At 47.4% G+C, this 26,187-nt stretch overlaps 1 protein-coding gene across 7 annotated transcripts in view; it reads left to right on the top strand.

Moving 5' to 3' along the window:
• far1 (fatty acyl CoA reductase 1) overlaps nucleotides 1-26,187 on the top strand; it is a 136,048-nt gene that overhangs the window by 7,219 nt on the left and 102,642 nt on the right. Inside the window, exon 2 of one of the 7 annotated variants that reach the window (XM_086008348.1) lies at nucleotides 13,701-13,827. The exons of 5 other annotated variants lie outside the window; for them this stretch is intronic. The gene's annotated coding sequence lies outside the window, so the exon portion shown is untranslated. Of the gene's footprint in view, nucleotides 1-256; nucleotides 515-13,700; nucleotides 13,828-26,187 lie in introns of those variants that run through there. One more of the 7 variants, XM_086008350.1, reaches the window with a different exon arrangement.

The raw sequence follows: 26,187 nt of genomic DNA, 5'->3' as shown, positions 1-26,187 counted from the left end.
TCCCCCCCCACTCTCCCCCCACCCCTCTCCCCCCCCCCCTCTCCCCCACCCCTCTCCCCCCCCCCCTCTCCCCCACCCCCTCCACCCCCACTCTCCCCCACCCCTCTCCCTCTCTCCCCTCTCAACTCTCCTCCCACCCCTACCCCTCCCTCCACCCCTCACACGCCCACCCCACCCCCTTCACACGCCCACTCGCCCCACCCCCTCGCAACGTGCCCCCATCAACAGGCCTGTGGCGCCCCTCTCCCAACAGGCCGCCCCACCCCACAGGACAGGCTCGTGCACGCCCTCCTCTCCCCCCGGGGCTGGGAGTCGCTCACTCTCTGTGTCCCCACAGCTCCTGGTGCCACCAGCAGCTCATTCCCGGGCTTGCCGGTGCTATTATCGGGCATCTATTTTGGGTGCAGTAACGTAGCAACCCACCTCAGCGCACTTTCCAGTTGCAAAGCCCTGCACATAATTTAACCTTTAAAGGAGGAACCCCTGTCATGTGAAAAGCACTTTTGCATTTGAGGTAGCAACAGAAATTGGAATAGTTAATCCTGAATTATGTCTATTTTAGCAGGAGAGCTGGGGTTTGATGGAGTGAGGATCATCTGTGCATTTATTAATCTGGTTGAGATTTGTCATGTATCAATCATACAACAAAGAAGGAGGCCTTTCAGCCCATCGTGCCTGTACTGGCTCTTTGGTAGAGCTCTCCAGTTATTCTCCCCCCCACCGCCGTTCTTCTTTCCCTACAGCCCTGCAATTTTTTTTCCTTTTCAAGTATTTAACGAATTCCCTTTTGAAAGTTACTATTGAATCTGCTTCCACCGCCCTTTTCAGACAGTGCATTCCAGATCATAACTCGCTGCGTAAAAACATTTCTTCTCATCTCCCCTTCCGATTCTTTTAAATCATCTTAAAGCTGTGTCCTCTGGTTACCGACCCTCCTGCCAGTGGAAACAGTTTCTCCTTTTTTTACTCTATCAAAACCCTTGATAATTTTGAATGCCAGAACAATCCCAGCTTCTCTAGTCTCTCCACCGAACCAAAGCCCCTCCACATTCTGGCGTTTCTCCTCTGCACCCTCCAAGGCTGTGAAATCCTGCCATTACAAACCTCATCAGATAAATAAATGTGTTTTGATATGTTGGATTTGTGCTCGTGTTTGTTGTGGTTTCAACTGGGGTGTAGGTTACTGCGGAACTACACGGAAATGAGTGAGAATTGATGTGGGGTCTGGGGTGCTACAGTGGGTTCAATCCTCGTCTTTGATCTCTGAGTACCCAGGATTAAATCTCACGTTGATGAGACTAATGCTATTAATTGAGGTGTATAAAATTCTGATACAGTGGATAGGCAGGACCTATTTCCCTTCGCAGAGGTCAATAACCAGTGGGCTTAGATTGAAAGTAATTGGTAGAGGGATTAGGGGGGAGTTGAGGAGAACTTTTTTCACCCAGAGGGTGGTGGGGGTCTGGAACTCGCTGCCTGAAAGGGTGGGAGAGGCAGAAACCCTCATCACATTTAAAAAGTACTTGGATATGCACTTGAAGTGCCGTAACCTGCAGGGCTACGGACCAAGAGCTGGACAGTGGGATTAGGCTGGAGAGCTCTTTTTTTGAGGCTGGCACAGACACGATGAGCTGAATGACCTCCTTCTGTGCCGTAACTTTTTATGATCCCTCTCCACTTTTGTCTCCTTTTAAGATGCTCTTTGGGACATTTTGCTGCTTTATAAGCGCTATATATATATACAGGCAAGTTGTAGTTGAATTTGATGCTAAATTGACAATCTCATTTCAAGAAGGGCAGTCTTATTCTGTATCTTAATGCTTTATACCGTTCCCTATCGCGTTCACCTCTTCGATTGAGCACGCATTCACGCACAAAGCTGACTTTGGTTATTTTTAAGTTCTCTTCAATTATTTAAGACCTGTCCAGTATAGAATCTACACACAAAAGTTGAATGGTCTGGCCTCAAGATGTCATCCTCTGTGTTGTAGGTTGCTTATTAATATTGGTTTTTGTGTTGTCACTCGGGCATGTAGGTTTTTGGGATAACTTGCTTATGGGATGCTCTTAATCTAGATTGCTTGTAAGTAATCTGTAAAGCGCACTTCAAAATGCTCATTCCAGGCAAAATCTAAGTTTGGGAGAATAACATCTGTACTCTTCTTAACAGTGGCTTTGTGAGCATTGTACGAACAGTTCACATACTCAGCATTTCACTCTGCTGTACACATGGGTGGGGTGGTGTGTTGGTTGTGTTACTGGACTAAAGGAAACTTTCGATTTACCGGCACCTAAATAACCGGAAATCTCGGTTAACCGGCAAAATTCAGGAGTAGGTTCAGGTAAGTTTTACTTCATATTGTACTTGCCTTCCTCGATCTGTTGCTGTGCAAGGGTGTGGCTGCAGCTGTTGCTAAGCTACAGAGACGCTTGGAACTTGTGGCCATTGTTCTGAACCTGTTGCTAAGCAACAGGGTTTGTTGCTTTATACGGAGCTCTCAGCTCTCCGTATCTTTTACTGTAGCTTTCGGTTATCCGGAATTTTTGATGAACCGGCACCACGTCGGTCCCGTCGGTGCCGGATAAAAAAAAGTTTCCTGTAGTAATCCAGAGGCCTGGACTAATATTCCAGAGAATGGGCATTCAAATACCACCATGGCAGTTTGAAAATTTGAAATCAGGTTTTCAAGAGTAAATAAAATAAAATAATTGGAAACCGAGCATGTCAGAATGTTGTTAAAAACCCAACTGGTTCACGAATGTCCTTTTTTCGGGAAGGAAACTTCAGCGACTCCAGTTTCACTGCCCTAGCAAGCCACTGGGTTGTAAAGGAAACTTGGGATTGCCTGGCCAGCAACGCCCATATCTTAATTACAACACCGTAATTCAAGTTCCCAGTATAATATAAGGAGAAAAATGAGACTTGTGATTAATGGAGTAAATTGTTATGTTTGTGCAATTAGTGTAATGGATATTTGGTGTAGCTTTTAAGATTTCAGTTACCACGTTCAATAGTTGAAACAACTTTCAGGAATAAGTTGAACTGATGTTCTATGAGTATGTAATGAATTCTCATTTCTCCAGCGCCTTTCATGACCACCGGACGTCCCAAAACGCTTTACAGCCAATGAAGCACTTTCGAAGTGTAGACACTGTTCTAATGTAGGAAATGCGGCAGCCATTTTGTGCTCAGCAAGCTCCCACAAACGGCAATGTGGGAATGACCGCATAATCTGTTTTTAAGATGTTGATTGAGGGATAAATATTGGCCCAGGACTCCGGAGAGAACGCCCCTGCTCTTATTTGAAATAGTGCCATGCGAGCCACCAGAGAGGGCGGACGGGGCCTCGGTTTAACATCTCGGCTGAAAGCCGGCACCTCCGACAGTGCAGCACTGCACTGGAGTGTCAGCCTAGTTTTTTTTTGCTCTAGTCTCGAGTGGGATTTGAACCCACAACCTTCTGAGCCACAGCTGGCGATCACAAACACAGTTTTGTTGTCGAGTAATATTAAGTCAGTGGCAATACCGTAATGTTTTAGTAACATCAGTGGAGTTCAGATTATAAATTTAGGTTTGCCATAGTCTGTGGATTGATGCTCACGTGTCGGGCTGTGTGTCCTTTCGTGCTGTCAGTGTGAGCAGACCTGAACAACAGCAGCATTGTAGTCGAAGAACTTGGCCAAATGGATTATTTTCTCTCTTTTGCCGTTGGCTGGGAGAGTCTTCCGTCGGTGTAATATGATCTTGGGGTTCGTATGACTCGAACTGGGAATTTTTAGTTTTTGATTACAACATTGCCTGCCTGATATCGTCCGACACCAGAGCTGTGGTCCAATATTTACTGTTTCGATATGTACACCAGGTTTGTCACTCTTGACAGCACACATTGCATAACTAGATAGGAGGGTTTATTGGATTGTAGTTAATAAGTAACGTACAATTGCATAATTTGAGGTCTGAGACATTATTGATCTATGTGTTCAGACAAGTTTGTTAAGCAACCGAGCTTTCCTTTCGTCAGTGCTTTGAACTAGTGTGATGGGAGTGGGTTACGGTCGTGTCAAGTGGTTATGTTGCTGGACCTAGTAATCCAGTTGAAATCCCCACCATGGGCAGTTTGAGAATTTGAAATCCGTTGAACAAAAAATAAATCTGGAAATAAAAAGCTGGCCTCAGTAAAAGTGACCCATGAAGCTGCTGGATTGTCGTAAAAACCCAACTGGTTCACTGATGTCTTTTTAAAGAAGGAAACTTGCTGTCCTTGCCTGGTCTGGGCCTTTGTGTGACTCCAGTCCCACACCAAGACATGAAGTGGCCGAGTGAGCCACTGCATTTGTCAAACCGCCATCAGCGGTTCAAATTGAAGGCCCACTATCGCCGCCACAGGGCAATGTGGGATGGGTAATAAATGCCGGCCTCGCCAGCGGCGCCCGCATCCCGAAAATGAATAAAAATAGATCACTCCTGATAGTATTAGGTCATCGCATGAAAAATAACCAAACGTGCGATGAATTGTTTTTGTATCTAGCAGCTTTTTCGCAGTATCATAGCATAGCACAGGGAGGCCATTCGGCCCATCGCGTCTGCGCCGGCTCTTTCGAAGAGCAATCCAGTTAGTCCCACTCCCCGCTCTTTCCCCAGATCCCTGCAATTTTCTCTCCGTCGAGTATCTATCCAATTGCCCTTTGAAAGCTGCTGGTGAATCTGTATCCACCGCCCTATCAGGCAGCCCATTGCAAATCCGAACCACTCGCTGCGTATGAAAGTTTTTCCTCCTGTTGCCTCTGGTTCTTTTGCCAATCACCTTAAATCTGGGCCCTCTGGTTACCGGCCCTTCAGCCATTGGAAACAGATTCTCTGTATTTTACTCTGCCTAAACCCTTCCTGATTTTAAACACCTCGATCAAATCTCCTTTTTGCCTTCTCTGCTGCAAGGAGAACAATCCCAGCGTCTTCAATCTATCCACGTAACTGTAATCCCTCCTCAGCATTGCACCAAATTGGCTGAAAGAATACAACTACAGGAAACTCTCGTTTAAACGGCACCTAAATATCTGGAATTCTCTATTAACCGGCAAAATTCATACTCTGAAAACAACACCTCAATAACCGGCAATGTTGCCGAGTCCGAGTCTCCCGCGATGGCCGAGTTAGTCAGTGGGGGTAGTTCTCCAAACTGCCACTACTCGGCTTCTTGGCGCTGTCGGGAGTCGGAACACCTCAATAACAGGAGTCTGACTCTCCCGCGCTGCTGACAGTACCCAATTACTGTATACTGCACATCTCTTGATTTATTTATTTTTGTTTGTTAAAAATAGCCTCGGTAGATAACCCTCTCCGTCATCCGGAATTTTTGATCAACCGGCAACACGCCGGTCCCGTCGGTGCCGGATACCGAAGAGTTTCCTGTACAACAGTAACGAAAACTTGCACAGTCCGTTCAGTACTTTCCGGATGTGTGCAAGATAAGAATTTTTTTTTAAATTCCCTCTATACTTGAGAGTATCAAACTTATGCTATCAGCTGGAACAATCAAATAGCCAACTTACAGCCAACTGCCACTTTCAAAAGCAGCTGTGCCATTCTCCTGCTGCTTAAACTGGCCCAAAAACGATGTACAGTAGTATGGTTTCACTTGCTTGAAGGCAAAGACAGCGACTAGAGAACATAGATAGCCATTGTGCGTGTCAGCTCGGCTGATTTGAGGAAGGTCATGGGACCGAGTCTCAGACAAGAACTCCAGTTTACAACTTAGAATCATAGAAATTTACAGCACAGAAGGAGGCCATTCGGCCCATCGTGTCCGTGCCGGCCGACAAAGAGCTCTCCAGCCTAATCCCACTGTCCAGCTCTTGGTCCATAGCCCTGTAGGTTACGGCACTTCACGTGCATATCCAAGTACTTTTTAAATGTGATGAGGGTTTCTGCCTCGACCACCCTTTCAGGCAGTGAGTTCCAGACCCCCACCACCCTCTGGGTGAAAAAAGTTCCCCTCAACTCCCCTCTAATCCTTCTACCAATTACTTTCAATCTGTGCCCCCTGGTTATTGACACCTCTGCTGAGGGAAATAGGTCCTTCCTGTTCACTCTAACTAGGCCCCTCATAGTTTTATACACTTCAATTAACTTGGGCTGCATAACTTGAGGGGCCATCCTTCAGATAGGCTGGTAAACCGAGGCCCCGTCTGCCTTTTTGAGGTGGATGTTAAAGATCCCCCAGGGCACTATCCAAAAAAGAACATTCGAGTTCTCCTGGTGTCCTGGTCGATATTTCTCCGACAACCAACACCATCAGGAAAAAAAAAAGGAGAAAGATTAATCATTCTCTCGTTGCTGACTATGAACGGCTGCTGAGCGCGCTTTGGTGAAAGTTGTCACTGCTCTCCAGAAAGTAATCCATTGTGTGAAGCACTTTAACTGTATCAACGCCACACGCAGCCTCGATAGAAACACAGGCGCTTCTTTCTCCACTGCCAGCATCACTGGGCACTGCTCCACCCTGTACCAGTGGCGCGTTATCTCCTGATTTCCATAGCTAGAGGGAAGAAAAATTACTTTTCCTGCAACATACTATTTCTAGTTTTAAAAAGAAATCTACCTTTTTGGAGGATCATGTCATTTACACTTGCAACAGGGGCCAAATGATAGACATTTGTTGCCCATTTGGTACAATAGGGCATAAATTGCTCGTTCAGAACCACAGGAAACCGATTTTAGAAGAGGCAAAAGCTGTTTGGAAAATATTAAACTCACTGATTAGCAATCTATCCATGCCACAGATTTAAAACAAAATGTCAGATGCACGGTGAGGATACTCAAACAAACGTTTAAGACGTTTCAAAATTGGATAAATACTTGGGAGAAAAAATTGCAGGGATGCGGGGAAAGAGCGGGGGAGTGGGACTGACTGGATTGCTCTTCGAAAGAGCCGGCGCAGACTCGTTGGGCCGAATGGCCTCCCTGTGCTGTACTATTCCATGATTCTATGACTGAACAGCTATTTACAACAGAAGAAGACATACAAATTTGACAAAATGAGCAAATTGACTGACAAGTTAAGCCACTGAAAAGCTCAATTGTGAAAATATTTTGCTGTAACAAAAATACTTGCATCTCCAAATTGTCTAAACGCAAGCATTGTCTTGCTCTGAGATGCGGTTTAACACATTTAAATTCGTGACATGATCTCAGGAGCTGGCTATTTCTGCTGCTGATAGTTCAGATTCAGTAAATACCGTGCTGGGTGCAGAATTCTGGCCAATTCTGAACTTACCTACAGCTGTCTCACTCTTTTGACAGCACATATCAGAATGACACCTTTAAACCATAGAACCCCGTTGGCGAGGAGAGGTTGGCAGAGCCAATGTTTTAATAACATCAAACCTTAACTTTAGCTCACACTTTCCTTTTGGCGGGGGTGGTGGGGGTTTGTGGCGGCTTGGGGTGAGGACCCTTGATCAGAACACTGTGCGCCCTTGATGTTGGTCAACTATTTTCTTCTCCTAAGCTGCGGGATTCTGTTCCGCTTTGCCAGTTTTTCCTGTTCCCATTACAGACCTGCCATATACATCCTCCGCCCCTGACCCCAACCTCAGCTATTTACATGTCCTCTGCATTTCTTAAATGCCTTTAATTTCTTTCATTGTGCTTCTTATTGAAAGAAAGAAAGACTTGCATTTCTATAGCCCCTTTCACAATCTCAAGTTATCCCAAAGTGCTTTACATCACTGTTGTAATGTAGGAAATGCAGCAGCCAATTTGTACACAGCAAGCTCCCACAAACAGCAATGTGATAATGACCAGATAATGTTTTTTCGTGATGTTGATAGAGGGATTAATATTGGCCCCAGGACACCGGGGAGAACTCCGAAATAACAACAGAAAATGCTGGAAAAACTCAGCAGGTCAGGCAACATCCGTGGACAGAAATTTGAGTTGACGTTTCAGGTCGAACCCTTCTTCAAAACTGGAAAGAAAAGATAGATCGGAGGCAGGGCTGCGATCGGACAAAAGAATAAAAGAAACAAAAGAAGTAAAAAAGAGACAATAAAAGGTGTTAGAAGCTAGACGAGATGGTAATAGGCTGAGATTAGGTGTGAAGTGTACTGGCAGGGCAAGGGATAGCTGCCAGGTGTGAGAGCGAAACAAAAGGAAAGGGGGGGGGGGCGGGGAAAGGAGTGGAAAAATTGCAAGTAAAAATGAAATAGGGGCCGAGGTTATGATCTGAAATTGTTGAACTCGATATTGAGACCGGAAGGCTGCAGAGTGCCTAATCGGAAGATGAGGTGCTGTTCCTCGAGTTTACGTTGAGCTTCCGTGGAACAATACAAGAGGCCAAGGACGGTGAGGTCCGAGTGGGAATGGAGCGTTGAATTAAAATGACAGGCGACCGGAAGCTCGGGGTCACCCTTAGGGACTGAACGGAGGTGTTCCGCAAAGCGGTCACCCAATCTGCGTTTGGTCTCCCCAATGTAGAGGAGACCGCATCGTGAGCAGCGAATACAGTATACTAGATTGCGAGAAGTCCAAGTAAATCGCTGTTTCACCTAGAAGGGGTGTTTGGGGCCCTGGACAGTGGGAAGGGGGGGAGGTATAGGGGCAGGTGTTACATCTCCGCTTGCACGGGAAGGTGCCAGGTGAAGGGGAAGGGCTGTTTGGGGTGATAGAGGAGTGGACTAGGGCGTCTCGGAGGGAGCGGTCCCTACGGAATGCTGAAAGGGGAGGGGAAAATACGTTTGGTGGTGGGATCACTTTGGAGGTAGCGGAAATGCCGGAGGATGATCCGTTGAATGTGGAGGCTGGTGGGGTGAAAGGTGAGGACAAGGGGAACCCTATCGTGGTTCCGGGAGGGGCAGGGGTGAGGGCAGAAGTGCGGGAGATAGAACGGACACGGTCAAGGGCCGTGTCAACCACGGTAGAGGGGAATCCTCGTTTGTGGAAAAAGGAAGACATGTCTGAAGCACTGATGTGGAAGGTGGCATCGTCGGAGCAGATACGGCGGAGACGGAGAAACTGGGAAGAAACTTTCCTATGTTACCCTGCTTGACTGCAAACACCACGACTGAATGTCACACAATCTCCACTTTTGAATTCACTCATAGGTGCTGGCTCTTGTTTTCTCTTCATGTTTTGTGCTTAATATAAACACTCGAAGGTCACGGGAGAAGTGGTTAAACAGACCAGCGATCTGCAATGTGCCGCGCCTTCCTATTAATGTTTTCTTGCTGCTATTTCCAAGTCAGGTGTTTGGAGACCTTTGTTTCTGTTGTTGAAAAAATCTGAATCTAGCTCCTGCTTTTAGTTTCAAGTGGGCACCCATTGGCAACTTAAGATTCTGAGGGGTGATTGACAGGTTAAATGCTGAGAGGCTGTTTTCCCTGGCTGGAGAGTCGAGAACTTGGGGGTGTAGTCTCAGGATAAGGGGTCATAGGAACAGGAGGAGGCCATTCAGCCCCTCAAGGCTGCTGTGCCATTCATTGAGATCATGGCTGATCTGCGACCTAACTCCATATACAGGAAACTCTCTTAACCGGCACCTAAATATCTGGAAATCTCTCTTAACCGGCAAAATTCAGGAGTAGGTTCAGGTAAGTTTTACTATATATTCGTGGCCGTGTAACCAGAGTTCCTGGACCTGTGGCCGTGTAACCGGGGTTCCTGGACCTGTGGCCGTGTAACCGGGGTTCCTGGACCTGTGGCCGTGCAACCGGGGTTCCTGGACCTGTGGCCGTGCAACCGGGGCTCCTGCACCTGTGGCCGTGTAACCGGGGTTCCTGGACCTGTGGCCGTGTAACCGGGGTTCCTGCACCTGTGGCCGTGTAACTGGGGCTCCTGCACCTGTGGCCGTGTAACCGGGGTTCCTGGACCTGTGGCCGTGTAACCGGGGTTCCTGGACCTGTGGCCGTGCAACCGGGGTTCCTGGACCTGTGGCCGTGCAACCGGGGTTCCTGCACCTGTGGCCGTGCAACCGGGGTTCCTGCACCTGTGGCCGTGTAACCGGGGTTCCTGCACCTGTGGCCGTGTAACCGGGGCTCCTGCACCTGTGGCCGTGTAACCGGGGCTCCTGCACCTGTGGCCGTGTAACCGGGGCTCCTGCACCTGTGGCTGTGTAACCGGGGCTCCTGCACCTGTGGCCGTGTAACCGGGGCTCCTGCACCTGTGGCCGTGTAACCGGGGCTCCTGCACCTGTGGCCGTGTAACCGGGGTGTGGTAAACCACTGTTATAGTTATCACTGTATGTTGTTCTCACTGTTCTCACTGTCACATCACTACACGAGGTCGCCTCTTGTCGCACTGTTATACCTGGGCTGACCACCTCCGACTCCGCCCATTACCTGCCCAGGTATAAAGGTAGCTGACTGGCTAGTATTCCTCCCTGTTGGATCGGATCACCCACGAGGGTGGGCTCTGTTATTTAGCCAATAAAAACCTTCAGTTACGTTCTTAACTTGTCGCCTTTTATTGGACTAATTGATAGGCATATCACGGGGCTCCTGCACCTGTGGCCGTGTAACCGGGGCTCCTGCACCTGTGGCCGTGTAACCGGGGCTCCTGCACCTGTGGCCGTGTAACCGGGGCTCCTGCACCTGTGGCCGTGTAACCGGGGCTCCTGCACCTGTGGCCGTGTAACCGGGGCTCCTGCACCTGTGGCCGTGTAACCGGGGCTCCTGCACCTGTGGCCGTGTAACCGGGGCTCCTGCACCTGTGGCCGTGTAACCGGGGCTCCTGCACCTGTGGCCGTGTAACCGGGGCTCCTGCACCTGTGGCCGTGTAACCGGGGCTCCTGCACCTGTGGCCGTGTAACCGGGGCTCCTGCACCTGTGGCCGTGTAACCGGGGCTCCTGCACCTGTGGCCGTGTAACCGGGGCTCCTGCACCTGTGGCCGTGTAACCGGGGCTCCTGCACCTGTGGCCGTGTAACCGGGGCTCCTGCACCTGTGGCCGTGTAACCGGGGCTCCTGCACCTGTGGCCGTGTAACCGGGGCTCCTGCACCTGTGGCCGTGTAACCGGGGCTCCTGCACCTGTGGCCGTGTAACCGGGGCTCCTGCACCTGTGGCCGTGTAACCGGGGCTCCTGCACCTGTGGCCGTGTAACCGGGGCTCCTGCACCTGTGGCCGTGTAACCGGGGCTCCTGCACCTGTGGCCGTGTAACCGGGGCTCCTGCACCTGTGGCCGTGTAACCGGGGCTCCTGCACCTGTGGCCGTGTAACCGGGGCTCCTGCACCTGTGGCCGTGTAACCGGGGCTCCTGCACCTGTGGCCGTGTAACCGGGGCTCCTGCACCTGTGGCCGTGTAACCGGGGCTCCTGCACCTGTGGCCGTGTAACCGGGGCTCCTGCACCTGTGGCCGTGTAACCGGGGCTCTCGTACCTTGATAAGTATACCTCCTCTGTAATCCGGACTTTTTGATCAACCGGCACCACGCCAGTGCTGGATTAAAAAGAGTTTCCTGTACCCGCCTTTGGCCCATATCCCTTAACACCATTGGTTAACAAAAAGCTATCAATCTCAGATTTAAAATTAACAATTGATCCAGCATCAATTGCCGTTTGTGGAAGAGAGTTCCAAACTTCTACCACCCTTTGTGTGTAGAAGTGTTTCCTAATTTCACTCCTGAAAGGTCCGGTTCTAATTTTTAGACTCTGCCCCCTAGTCCGAGACCCCCCCCCCCCCCCCAACCAGCGGGAATAGTTTCTCTCTATCCACCCTATCTGCTCTTTTGAGATTGATAGATTTTTGGACTCTCGAGGAATCAAGGGATAGGACTGGAAGGTGGTGTTGAGGACGTAGGTCGGCTATGATCTCATTGAATGGCGGAGCAGGCTCGAGGGGCCGAATGGCCTACTCCTGCTCCTATCTTCTATGTTTCTATGTATTGGGATCACAATTAAACAGAGGGTATGTGTACACATTTGCAATCGCCTTCACAACGTGAGGGGAAATTCTTTTCCTTGAAATTCAAACGGCAGCAAGTACTTTCTATATCCACAATCACTTTTTGTTTTTCTTTTTACATTTTTCAAGTCAGTCATTCCTGTGGCCTCTCAGTGACAATGCCAGCCTTGGGTTAAATTGTAGGCAGTTCAGGGCTGTTGGCTCATGGCCTGTTACTAGGGACTGGGTTTCAAATGCCTGAGCTCGCTTAAATTATTTGACTCTTTCAGGGGAGTAACTTTCATTCCTTCAGAGGGCGAGCTTCCAACCCAGATGCTAGAGGTGAAGGTAGTGGGGAAAAAACGAAGATTTGCATTTCTGTAGCGCCTTTTACAACCTTGGGATGTCCCAAAGCGCTTTACAGCCAATGAAGTACTTTTTGAAGTGTAGTCACTGTTGTAATGTAGGAAACGTGGCGGCCAATTTGTGCACAGCAAGCTCCCACAAACAGCAATGTGATGATGAGATGATCTGTTTTTTTAGTGATGTTGATTGAGAGATAAATATTGGCCCAGGACACCAGGGAGAGCTTCCCCTGCTCGCCTTTGAAATAGTGCCATGGGATCTTTTACATCCATCAGAGAGGGTAGATGGGGCCCCAGTTTAAAGTCTCATCCGAAAGATGGATAAGCCAACATTACTGAAGCTATCGACTGTCGGCCATTGCTAAGTGGCTGTCGCCCTCGCCTCAGAGTCAGAAGGTTGTGGGTTCAAGTCCAACTCCAGAGACTTGAGCACAACAATCTAGGCTGACACTCCAGGGCAGTGCTGAGGGAGTGCTGCGCTGATGGAGACGCCGTCTTTCGGATGAGACATTAAACCGAGGCCCCGTCTGCCCCCTCGGGTGGACGTACAAGATCCCGTGGCACTATTTTGAAGAAGAGCAGGGGGGAGTTCTCCCCGGTGTCCTGGCCAATATTTATCCCTCAATCAACATCACTAAAAACGGAGTATCTGGTCATTTTCACATTGCTGTTTGTGGGAGCTTGCTGTGTGCAAATTGGCTGTTGCATTTCCTACATTACAACAGTGACTACACTTCAAAAAGATCTTTATTGGCTGTAAAGGCGTTGGGACGCCCTGAGGCCGTGAAAGGCGCTTTGTCGAGATGCAAGGTTTTTTTCTTTCATCAATAAAGGGTAGAGGAAACATGTCAAGGCTGTCTGTATGTCAGCTCTTGAAGTTTTGCATGTAGATCGAAGGATATTTTTTGCGGTTCAATTAGTTCTATTCTCAATTAAAACCTGATTGATACTTTAAGGATTAATATATGTGTTGGCTGTTTGTAAGACTGTATTATCTATTTCAGTTGCATGTTCTGGATTGAGACCTGGAAGCATCCCTTCAGCACTATACCAGTTATTGCTGGTTCTATGAAGAACTACAACAATTCTTTATTACTTTATATTTTCTAGTAATTTTTCTGCATTAACACATCAAACCAGTATTACAAAACCATATTTGGAGTAGCTAGGCCAGTTAAGAATAGTGTGAATTATATATTAATGCTAAAATGGCAGGCTTTTAATCAGCCGAGCCTGTAATTTTTCCTCCATTAGTGGATCTCCTGTGGCATTCTCGTGATGAGTTTTTTTTTAATATAAGGACAGGAGCGTCACCATGTGATGCACAATATTATTCTTGCGCAAGGCAGAGCTGGGTATAAATTCAAGTGTGCCTTTAGGACCACACGGTTTAATTGCTGTAAACGGCTGCATTCAGGCGTGAAGTAGAATGTAACTCTTTCTTTCTTTGTAAATTTGCAGTTGCTTGTAAATTCCTTGGCAAGGTCAGAAGAAACGAGCAGGAAATGAGTGGCTTACTATTTCTTAAATAGCTTAAAACTGCTTTAAGAAATTCAATTATCCAATATTTTGAACCAGGCAATGTAAGGTAGGGATTTAATTTTTTTTAAATATGCATTATCAGATAATTTTAGTTAATTGACTGAATTAAATGCAGATTGTGTGTGTGTGTATAATGTATCTGCGTGCCAATTCCTACCAGTTTATCATGGACAAGATTTATGTCCACATTTATGAAGGAAACTGCCTGATGTAAAGTTGTCGCACTGTAATTACACCCTTCTCTTCTCCCCCCCCCCCCCGGCCCCTAAAGGTGCTGTAGCACCATCACTGGCCGGATGGTGTAATTGCAGCGTGACGTGTTTACATAGGCAGTTTCATTATTACCGTGGACGTAGGAATTTATGATGGTAATCTGTAAAATAAGGACAGAATGTGTGAGTTTAAAATGGGGACTCAGTTACAGCTGCATGGCCTGGTTCAAATCTCCTTCAGCCCCTACTCTCACGGCACCTGAATACTGGTCTGTATTCCCCATGTGCTAAGCAATGGGAGGTTGACTAGTAATTTTTTTGAACTGGCCAGAATTTTAGGTGTGACGACATGTCCCAAAACAATTTTTTTTAAAAGAAGCTATCATTTATATAAACATTTATTGGAGTGGTAAAGTAAGTGTAGAGTTTAAGGCATATGATCCAATCTCTTATCTTAAGTCCGCTCTCCCACCCTTTCTAGTGCACTGCAGTTCAATGCAGGGTTAAACATTTGAAGACAGTTTGATACTTGTTGCAATCCACCAAATGTGAAGGTTTCTGAAAAGACAGATTTTATAAAATCATCTTGTTTGTGGTCGCTGCTGAGAGGTTGTTCCGCTCTGCCTGGAGAGTGGAGAAATGGGGTCAGAGTCTCAGGATAAGGGGTCGGCCGTTCAGGACTGAGAGGAGGAGAAACTTCTTCACTCGGGTTTGTGAATCTTTGGAATTCTCTACCCCAGAGGGCTGTGGATGCTCAGTCACTGAGTATATTCAAGGCTGAGATTAATACATTTTTGAGCTCTAGGGGAATCGAGGGATGTGGGGTGGGGGGTGGGGAAGTGGAGTTGAGGTCGATGATCAGCCATGATCTTATTGGATGGCGGAGCAGGCTCGAGGGGCCGTGTGGCGGAGCAGGCTCGAGGGGCCGTGTGGCGGAGCAGGCTCGAGGGGCCGTGTGGCGGAGCAGGCTCGAGGGGCCGTGTGGCCGACTCCTCCTATTTCTTGTGTCTTCAGAAAGCAGTAGCTGAATGGTGCATCTGCTTTGGATTCGGTTTGCTCAACGGGTTGTTAAAAGGTAGACTGCGAAGTGAAACTCCAGACTAAAAGCCTTATTCTTGAATGTTTTCTGACACTCGGGGATGGCCCGCTGACTGGGGCTCCCACCATCCCTCCCCTACTTTCTTTGCACTGCCCCCCTCCCCTTCTCTCTCTCTTTTTCCCCCTTCCCCCCCCCCCCCCCCCCCCAACCCAGATAAATCTCTCACTTTGCTGGACCTTTCGAATCGAAATTACGGCTGCATTTTTGGTGCGGATGTGGCTACTCAGTAACTCCTTTCAGGTGATGTGCGATGCAAAAGCAGCAAGTTTTTACTTGTGATGTAAATACGAGAAGATTCTAAAAGTGGCTTTGCCTATTTTTTTCCCCAGATTAAGACTTGATGAATTTGAGTCTGCATCATAAAAAAATCTGTAGATGTGTAATTGTATGCAAAATATGCTTGTATTAATAGCAACAAGCATGACTGCAGATTTCTTTTGATTGCAGTTTTTCTGTGTAATCAGGGTCTAAGACTTGAGGTTGTCTGCGTTGGTGATTTATTAATGTTGCATGCCTAGTGACCCAGTTGTACACGCTCTGTTTGTGGGAGGGTGGAATGAAACTGCCCCAGTGCTTCGAGTGAAATCCTTGTTGGTGCCTAAATGTATTCGGGCTACCTGCCGAAGTGGTGTCTGGTTAAATGGCAGTAGCAGTATTGTGAAATTGCTGGTGGATCTCCCATAGCATTGCTCGCTGAGTTGGACGATACAACTACTTGTGTTTATATAGTGCCTTTAACATAGTAAAGCGTCCCAAAGCACTCCACAGGAGTGCAATCAGACAAAGATTGACACCGAGCCAAAGAAGGGAGACATTGGGACAGGTGATCAAAAGCTGAAGGAGATTTTAGGGAGATGCTCCTTTATGAAAGAAATAACTTGCATTTATATAGCGCTTTTTATGACCTCAGGGCGTCCGAGGTTTACAGCCAATGAAGTACTTTTGAAGTGCAGTCACTGTTGTAATGTAGGAAACACAGCAGCCAATTTGCGCACAGCAAGCTCCCACAAACAGCAATGTGATAATGACCAGATAACCGGTGTTTAGTAATATTGGCCAGGACATCAGGGAGAACTCTTCTCTTCTTCGAAATAGTGCTGTGGAATCTTTTGCGTCCACCTGAGAGAGGGCAGACGGGGCCTTAGTTTTAACGTCTCATCGACAGGCGGCACCTTCGACAGTGCAGCACTCCGTCAGTATTGGCACTGGACGTGTAGGCCGAGATTTTTGCCCTCCAGTTTCTGAAGTGGGACTTGAACCAATGACTTTCTGACGACGGGTCCCAGACCTGAAACGTTAACTCTGTTTCTCTCTCTCCACGGAGACTGCCGAACCTGCTGAGTGTTTCCAGCGTTTTCTGTTGTTATTTCAGATTTCCAGCATCCGCAGTATTTTGCTATTGACTTTCTGACTCCGATGTACTGTCTGTCTGCCCTGCATTTGAATTGTTCCCTCCACCTTATCACCAGTGAAATCACTGACTGTAATTTTAAGTGAATTTTTGTAATATTTCCAGTCTACCAGTGACCGTGATCTCAAAGGTGTTGGCGCATTGAGATATTTATAACAGTTGTATCAGCACTATTGCTGACATGGCATAACCCTCTATCCATGGGGCCTTTCGTTCCTTATTGGCTAATTTTATTATCTATGTCCTGATTCAGCAGAGCAGTTCAATTGAAAGTATTTCTCTGTCGCTGTACAGGCTAGCAGCAGAATAGATGACTTTGTTGTTTCTGCTAGCAGGAATGCAGCCAAAACGGATTTTTTAAAAAATGAAATGAAAAGCCCTGGTAAGCCTTCAGAAGTGTTCAGTCAGATTGTGCACAAATTTTCTGAGTTTATCAGATTAGTACATGTTTAAAGCATTCTCTGCTACTCTTAAAATAGTGTCATGAATTGTGTACAGTTGCAGGTTCCGCCAAGACGTTGCCCTTTACCTATAGAGGATTTTTGGGCGGTCTGCTAATGGCTGCTGAACAGGAAGTCAATTATTTTCTGTCGCATAAATATCTCTGTTGAGAATGGGGAGGGCTCTTGGATTATAAACCTGTCTAACATCATAAGAACCCCTTAATACTTCGCCTTTCACTGTTTATTTCATAGCGAGTTTCACACTCCTCCTCCCTGACTGCAATGTCTGCAGCGTCCCTCTCTTTTGTGAAAACAGATGCAAAGTTGGCCCTTATTGCAAGGTGGGTGGAGTATAAAAGTAGGGAAGTTTTGCTGCAAATGTACAGGGCGCTGGTGAGACCACACCTGGAGTACTGCGTGCAGTTTTGGACTCCTTATTTAAGAAGGGATATATTTGCATTGGAGGCAGTTCAGAGAAGGTTCACGAGGTTGATGAGATAGAAAGGTTGAGCAGGTTGGGCCTATACTCATTGGAGTTTAGAAGAATGAGAGGTGATCTTACTGAAACATATAAGATTCTGAGGGGGCTTGACAGGGTGGAAACTGAGAGGATGTTTCCCCTCGTGGGGGAATCTAGAACTAGGGGGCATAGTTTCAGAATAAGGGGTCGACCATTTAAAACGGAGATGAGGAGGAATTTCTTCTGAGGGTCGTGAATCTTTGGAATTCTTATGTTATGTTTAGGAGCAGGAGTAGGCCATTCGACCTCTCGAGCCTTCAATAAGATCATGGCTGATCTGATCTTGGCCTCAACTCCACTTCCCCGCCCGCTCCCCATAACCCTCGACTCCCCTGTAGTTCAAATATCCGTCAATCTCCGCCTTGAATCTATTCAATGACTCAGACTCCACAGCTCTGGGGTAGAGAATTTTAAAGATTGAGCCGTAGCTTAAGTGATTGAGTGGAATTTCTTTCTCAGTAAAGAAAGACTTGCATTTCTACAGTGCCTTTTACAAGCACTTTACAGCCAATGAAGTATTTTCTGAAGTGGAGTCACTGTTGTAATGTAGGAAACGCAGCAGCCAATTTGTGCACAGCAAGCTCCCACAAACAGCAGTGTGATAATGACCAGATAATCTGTTTGTGATGTTGATTGAGGGATAAATATTGGCTGATCACTCCCTCGGGGGAGAACTCCCCTGCTCCTCTTTGAAATAGTGCCGTGGGATCTTTTACATCCACCTGAGGGGGTAGACGGGGCCTCGGTAAGACGGCACCTCCGACAGCACAGCGCTCCCTCGGTACCGCACTGGAGTGTCGGCCTAGATTTCTGTGCTCAATTTTCGGAAGTGGGGCTTTTAGCCACTACTTTCTGGCTCCGAATCATCTGTCGCAGTTAATTTTAGTTGCGGTTAGAATGCTAGCTTCAAGGGAGCATTTGGACTTGTGGTCATCGGCTGGGTGCAAGAGTTCTGTCGTCCGTTTCCTGGCTACGGCTAATTGTTTCATTTTATTCAGTATTCTTGGAAGACCAAAAAGTGCAATCAAGTTGCTTTTTTAAATGGCAAAGTTCTGTTCAACTACATTCAGGTTAACCTATAGAGAAACTTCTTACAAGAGTGAAGACTCTGAACCTAAGCAGTCTGCAAAACTATCCTGTGGTACCTGGGCTTGGAGTTTAGCCCAGCTACAGCCATGCCGTTTACATGCACAGAGCACCGGGTACGCTTTCTACAGTTTGCCCATCCAGGGCCATTTTATCATCGGAACAGGAGGAGGCCATTCAGTTAGATCATGGCTGATCTGTATCCTAACTCCACCTACCCACCTTGCTCCTGTAACCATTCACACTTTTGCCTAACAAAAATCTTATCAATTGCAGGTTTGAAATTTTTCTATTAGCTCTACAGCTTTTTGGGGCACGAGTTCCAGATGTCCACTACCCTATTAGTGACGTGCCTAAATTTTTCTAACAAATCAGAGTTCCCGTATTTGAATGTCTTCTGAAAATCCATATTTACTGCAGTTCCAATTTTTTGAATGCCAGTGCATTCACGTACATACCACTCGGTCTTGGCTGAGGTTTTTATGGAACTCTGACCCGTATTATTTTTCCTGGCGTCCTTATTTAATTTTTTGATACCCTATGCCCCATCTACAACAGTTATTTATTTATCTCTCACTTTCTCATGGCTTGCTTCTTTCCTTTTCTCCTGATAGTTCCTCGGTGTTTATTTCAGGTGAGCCTTCTGCTTCTGTTCCAATAGCTTTATCAATCCTGCTCTCTGCTTGTCTCAAACTCCTCACTTAGTTTAAATCTTTCCCCCACTGCTCTCTTTATCTTCTCCGCAAGGATATTGGTTCTTTTGGTTCAGTTGAAGGGCTGCCCTTCGGGCCTGGGCTTCGTTTGTCCCTGGACTTGCTCGAATACCTCAAGAATGCGAACCCTTCCCTCCTGCACCACTTCTGCAGTCATGTGCCTTCCCTCTCCTCTGAACCTGTCGCGTGCATGTCTAGCTTCAGCTCGTCTACGACTCTGGTTGTGGGGGAAGGAAATCATTGGCCATGTCAGCTGGTGTTGTCCACCCTATCAGCACTCGCTCAGTCTTGGCCCTGTGCCTTTGTGGTCGACAGTCTCCTTGTGGCTGAGCGCCTTGGCCCAATAACGTGCAGCACAAACACCTCAGCCATTCCGACTTGGCAGCCGTACTTTTGTCACGCTAGCCTCTTGGCCAAGGTAACTGGCCTGTGGTTCAATGTTTTGCAGTAACTTTGAAGCATGCAGTTGGCAAAGAACCTACAGAACCATTCCCAGCTACGCCATCGGTTGCTGTGCCTCTTGAGCGCTCTGCCAATGCCACGCAATTGTGAACCTTTGACCCGCCAAGCCTGACAGCAAGTGGGTTCTTTTTGATGATCTGAGCCATCTGGGCTGTTTCCAAGTCTGTAGACACTTCAATTAATTGGCAATCTTGGAAACACAGGTGACTGCTGACCATTCCAGACATTTCCTGTTCGGCAAGGACACAGTCTCGGGCAACGGGGAAGTTTGATCTTAAGCTTCTCGCCACCCAAGGAAGTGGCAGAGCGAGAGGCCATACATGTGCTTCAGTGGTGGAATGGTCTCTGAGGAAGGTTACGAGTACGGGCTGATGTAGTGCCCAGATGAACACCTGCACGCCTGACTGATGACCGTAAGACTTGGGAGGAGCCTAATGCTCCTGTCCAGCTTGACCACCTGCTGAGTCCACGCCCCATCTGGAAGTTAGTTGAAAGGCTGCTCGGCAGAAGCATGGTTTACAGACTAATGCTATTCTGAAAACTTTGTGTGAGCTGGTATATTCACACACCCTACCCCTGTTGGCTACCTCATTTTCCAAGGGGCGGCGTTACACCTTCAGTAGTTTCCTACATTACGACAGTGACTACAATCCGAAAGTACTTCATTGGCTGTTGCGCGCTTTTGGCATCCGGAGGTCGTGGAAAGGCATTGTAGAAATGCAAGTTCGTTCATCCTTTTGGAGGGGCTGGCTCTGATCGGTGAACTCCCAGAGTAGGGCTTGTTCGAGACGGTGCCATTTTAGTGAGCAGCACCTTACCTGTACTGCCATTTCTCTTGTCTGACTATTTGATTTTGTCGTAGACACGTGGGGAAAGAGCAAAGGAGTGGGACTAATTGGATAGCTGTTTCAAAGAACCGGCACAGGCTCGATGGGTCGAATGGCGGCCTCCTGTGCTGTATGATTCTGCAAGTGTACTTATACCCTTGGCCCACTTACTACTGATTGTTGGCTCATTCTTGTGCAAACTTGCTTCACCGTCACGATGTGTGTTTAAAACCATCCCTGCTTGGGGAATAGAGAGGCATTTACTTAGATTGGGGGACCACACGGGCATCTTTCTGCACCAAAGCCAGAGCCCCCGGGCATGGCTCCGGTCTAGGTAATTGGGTGAGGGTTTGCGGGTATTCCTATGCACGAGGAGCTCCCTTTGTCACACATGGCCTCTACTGCCTGCAGTCGTGAGCAATGTTCCCTCTAATTTTTTTTTCGTGCATGGTCCCTTTAAATTCGCTGCGTGGTTTCTTCAAGCGGCCTGCGCGTGACCTCCTAATTGGCGCACGGCTGCGCACCTTGGGGGAAACATTGGTCATGAGTGCTGTGCTGATACAGATGCAATTGCAAGCCTAATGTCCACACTTCAAAGGCTGAGACTGGATTCTTGGTAATGATGTGCGGACACCTGTCCATTCAGTTGCCTGTGCAGTTGAGAAGTAAAAATGTGGCAATACCAGTTAGCTCTGCACCCGTCTGGTGAAGTGCTTCAGTCAAACACGGGGCACTTGCAAAACTAGTTTAACCCTTTAGAAAATATACCAGTAAGAACCGGAACTTGGATTTTGTGTAACGACTTTAGCATTGAGAAACGGCCAAGGCACTTCGCAGCAATGTTCCTGCGACGCTGCACAATGGTCTGGAGGTCCCACGCAGGCCGCTCGCCGGCTTTTACATGGATGAAACCGCGCATGATTGAGAATTTGAATAGGCCGTACGGCCCGTTAAAGGGACCGCGCACAAAAAATAAATCGTGGGCAACATTGCTTCTCGGGTTTATGGGGTGATGGGTGAGTGGAATAAGTTTTGAGTTTTGGATGAGTTGAAGCTTACAGAGCGCGGAGATAGGCCAGTCAGGGGATCATTGAAATAGTTGAGTGTGGAGGTGCCAGAGGTATAGATGAGTTTCAACAGCAGATGGGCTGAGGCGGGGCGAAGGTGATCGAATGTGCGGAGGTTTGACGATGAGGATATGGGATCAGAAGCTCAGCTTGGGGGTTGAATAGGACCCCAAGGTTGCCAAGAGTCCGATTCGACATGGGACGGTTGTTGGGGAGTGGAATGGAACCACTGGCGAGGGTGGCGAGTTTCTGCATGTCCTTGCTGATCAATATTGGCTCCTGTTTAAAATTCTATCCTTCTGTTTAATGTCCTCACCCCAACCTATCTCTGTAATCTCCTCCATCCCTACAGATCCATCCCCAGAAGTCACCGTTTCTCCGACTCTGGCATCTTGTGCACCCCCTGTCCCACCATCGGTGGCTGGCTGTGCTCGGCGTGCATTGTTGTCTGACTGAGCCTCGATGAGTCAATAAAAATATATCAATACAATAACTTGGATAAGAAAGCAAGATTTGCATTTATATAGTGACCTCAGGACGTTACATTATAACAGTGACTACACTTCAAAAGTAAGAAATACAGCAGTCAATTTGCACACAGCATGGTCCCACAAACAGCGATGAGATAATGTTTGAGATGTTCCGTGGGATCTTTTACGTCCATCTGAGAGGGGCGGACGGGGTACTCTGTTGAACAGCAACTCCGACACACTAGCACTCCCTCAGTACTCGCACTAGGAGTGTCTGACTAGATTTTGTGCTCAAGTATCTGGTGTGGGATTTGAACCCGCAACTTGCTGACTGAGGTGAGTGTGCTACCCCCATATCTTTTTGGTGGGGTTTAACCAGCTACAGCTCCCTAACTTCAGTATGGAGAACCAGTTTGGTTCCTTCCTGCTTGTCCAGCCAGACCCTTCGTGCACACTAGTTAGGCCACAGCTAGTGTACTGCGTACAGTTCTGGTCACCACATTACAGGAAGGATGTGATTGCACTAGAGAGGGTACAGAGGAGATTTACGAGGATGTTGCCAGGACCGGAGAATTTTAGCTATGAGGAAAGATTGGATAGGCTGGGGTTGTTTTCTTTGGAACAGAGGAGGCTGAGGGGAGACTTGATTGAGGTGTATAAAATTGAGGGGCCCGGATAGAGTGGATAGGAAGGACCTATTTCTCTTAGCTGAGGGGTCAATAACCAGGGGGCACAGATTTAAAGTAATTGGTAGAAGGATTAGAGGGGAGTTGAGGAGAACTTTTTTCACCCAGTGGGTGGTGGGGGTCTGGAACTCACTGCCTGAAAGGGTGGGAGGCAGAAACCCTCATCACATTTAAAAAGTACTTGGATATACACTTGAAGTGCCGTAACCTACAGGGCTGCGGACCAAGAGCTGGACAGTGGGATGAGGCTGGAGAGCTCAGCAGGGCAGGTATTACTGCTGCCCTGTAGACCATGAGCTTAGTGCCGGGTTTGAGGTCCTGGTCTTCAAACACTCTCTTCCTCAGGCGACCGAAGGCTGCACTGGCACACTGAAGGCAGTGTTGGACTTTGTCGTCGACGTCTGCCCTTGTTGACAGTAGGCTCCCGAGGTATGGAAAGTGGTCCACGTTGTCCAAGGCCTTGTCGTGGATTTTGATAATCGGGGGGCAGCTTGGTAGAGGACCTTTTGTCTTACGGATGTTTAGTGTAAGGCCCATGCTCTCGTATGCTTCGGTGAAGGTGTTTACGATGGTTTGGAGTTCGACCTCCGAGTGAGCGGGAGAGCTCTTTGTCGGCCGGCACAGACACGATGGGCCGAATGGCCTCCTCCTGTGCGGTAAATTTCTATGCTTGGCTTGCGAGGTACTCTGCAGCCACGTAGGACCAATGACTGGTCCACCAATTAATGAAGTGGGCCGGCTGAGTATTGAATTACTGAATCCGCCACAGTTCAGGCTCAATGTGTTGCAGGTTGCTGTGGCACCCGTTTATAACAGTTCACTAAGTTATGTATTGTACTGTGTTTAAAGATACTTATAATTATTAGGATACTATACACAGAAGTCGGCTATTTGGAACATTGCACCTGCCCTGGCTCTTTCAAAGAGCTACCCACTTGGATCTTGCCCAATTATATTAACGTTAAAAGAAGAGGCTTATAATATTGCCAAGAAGAGCAGTAAGCCTGAGGATTGGGAGAGTTTTAGAAACCAGCAAAGGATGACCAAAAAATTGCTAGAGAGAGAAAATAGAATATAAAAGTAAACTAGCAAGAAATATAAAAACAAATTGTTAGAGCGTCTACAAGTCTGTAAAAAGAGAGTAGCGAAAGTAAGCGTGGGTCCCTTAGAGGCTGAGACAGGAGAAATTATAATAGGGAATAAGGAAATGGCAGAGACTTTACACACACATTTTGTATCCGTCTTCACAGAAAAAGACACAAATCATACCAGAAATAGTGGGAAACCAAGGGTCTAATGAGAGTGAGGGATTTCAAGTAATATTAAAGAAAAAGTACTGGAGAAATTAATGGGACTAAAATCCGACAAAACCCCTACATCCTAAGGTTCTAAAAGAGATGGCTGCAGAGATAGTGGGTGCATTCGTTGTGATTTTCCCAAATTTCCAAGATTCTGGAACGGTACCAGTGGAATGGAAGCAAATAGTAGCAAATGTAACACTGCTATTCAAGAAAGGAGGGAGAGGGACAACAGGCCAGTTAGCCTGACAGCAGTTGTCCGAAAAATGCTGGAATCCATTATTAAGGAACTGGTAACAGGGCACTTAGAAAATCATAGAATGATTAGACAGAGTCAGCATGGTTTTATGAAAGGGAAATCGTGCTTGACAAATTTATTATTTTTTTGAGGATGTAACTAGCAGGGTAGATAAACGGGAACCATTGAATGTAGTATATCTGGATTTTCAAAAAGCATTCGAAAAGGTGCGACACGAAAGGTTGTTACATAAGATGATGGCTCATGGGGTTGGGGGGTTATATATTACAGGAAACTTTGTGCTATCCGGCACCGACGGGACCGAGCTGTTGCCGTCCCATCAAAACTGCCGGACAAACCAGCGCTAATGTTGAAACATACGGAGATTTTGAGCTCCGTATCTGGCAACAAACCCTGTTGCTCAGCAACAGCTTCTAAACAGTCGGCCGTACCTTGCAAGCGTCTCTGTAGCTTAGCAACAGCTTCAGCGAAACCTTGCAGAGCCTGACTGGTGGGGGAAAAAAAAGCAACGAAAAGAAAAAAAACCTAATGAAACGGCTCCTGATTTTTGCCGGTGGCTCGAGCATTCCGGACAGTTAACCTCCGGATAAACCAAAGTTTCCTGCAGCATGGATAGAGGATTGGTTAATGGACAGAAAAAAGAGAAGGGATAAAGGGTCATTTTCAGGTTGGAAGGATCAGTGCTGGGGCCTGAGCTATTTACAATCTATATGAATAACTTCGATGAAGGGACCGAGTGTACTGTATCCAAGTTTGCTGATGATGCAAAGCTAGGTGGGAAAGTAGGCCGTGAGAAGGACGCAAAGAGGCTGCAATGGGGTATAGACAGGTTAAGCGAATGGGCAATAAGGTGGCAGATGGAGTATAATGTGGGGAAATGTGAGGTTATTCACTTTGGCAGGAAGAATAGAAAAACAGAATATTTTTTTAAAGAGTGAGAAACTATTAAACGCTGGTGTTGAGAGGGGTTTGGGTGTCCTTGTACATGAAACATAGAAAGTAAACCTGTAGGCACAGCAAGCAGTTAAGAAGGCAGATGCTAGGTTGGCTTTTATTGCAAGAGTAAGGAAGTCTTGCTACAATTGTACAGGGCTTTGGTGAGACCACACCTGGAGCACTGTGCACAGATTTGGTCTCGGTACCTAAGGAGGGATAGAATCGCCTTGGAGGCGGTGCAATGAAGGTTCACTGGATTGGTTCCTGGGATGAGAGGGTTGTCCGATGAGGCGAGGTTGGGCAAATTGGGCCGATACTCTCTGGCGTTTAGAAGAATGAGAGGTGATCTCATTGAAACATACAAGATTCCGAGGGGGATTGACAGGGTAGATGTTGAGAGGTTGTTTAATAATGAAAGTTAATTAATAATGAAAGCGGCTTTGTGCATTTAATGAGTAATGGTGGGGGCTCTGTGAACAGCTCCGCTGCACCCTTGAAATTTATTGGGCCTAGCAGACCAGAAGAGCCTGCTCCTCGCTGAATGGATTTAAACCAATCAAGCAGCAGCCTTTTTTGCACCAGTCTACCTACGTGAACTTGAGGTCATCCAAAACTCTGCCCATGTCCTAACCTGCACCAAGTTCCTTTCACCCATCACCCCTGTGTTCGCTGACCTACATTGGCTCTGGGTTAAGCAGCGCCTCGATTTTAAAATTCTCATACTTGTTTTCAAATCCCTCCATGGCCTCGCCACTCCCTGTCTCCGTAAACTCCTCCAGCTCCACAACCCTCGGAGATCTCTGTGCTTATCTAATTCTGGCCTCTTAAGCATCCCTGATTTTAATCGCGCAACCATTGGTGGCCGTGCCTTCAGCTGCCGAGGCCCTAAGCGCTGGAATTCCCTCCCTAAACACCTC

Source organism: Somniosus microcephalus, chromosome 15, assembly GCF_052327205.1.
Source record: "Somniosus microcephalus isolate GS21.2 chromosome 15, FLI_Smic_1.0, whole genome shotgun sequence".
In the NCBI taxonomy this organism is placed as follows: Eukaryota; Metazoa; Chordata; class Chondrichthyes; order Squaliformes; family Somniosidae; genus Somniosus; species Somniosus microcephalus.
This window is presented reverse-complemented; position numbering and strand designations above follow the sequence as displayed.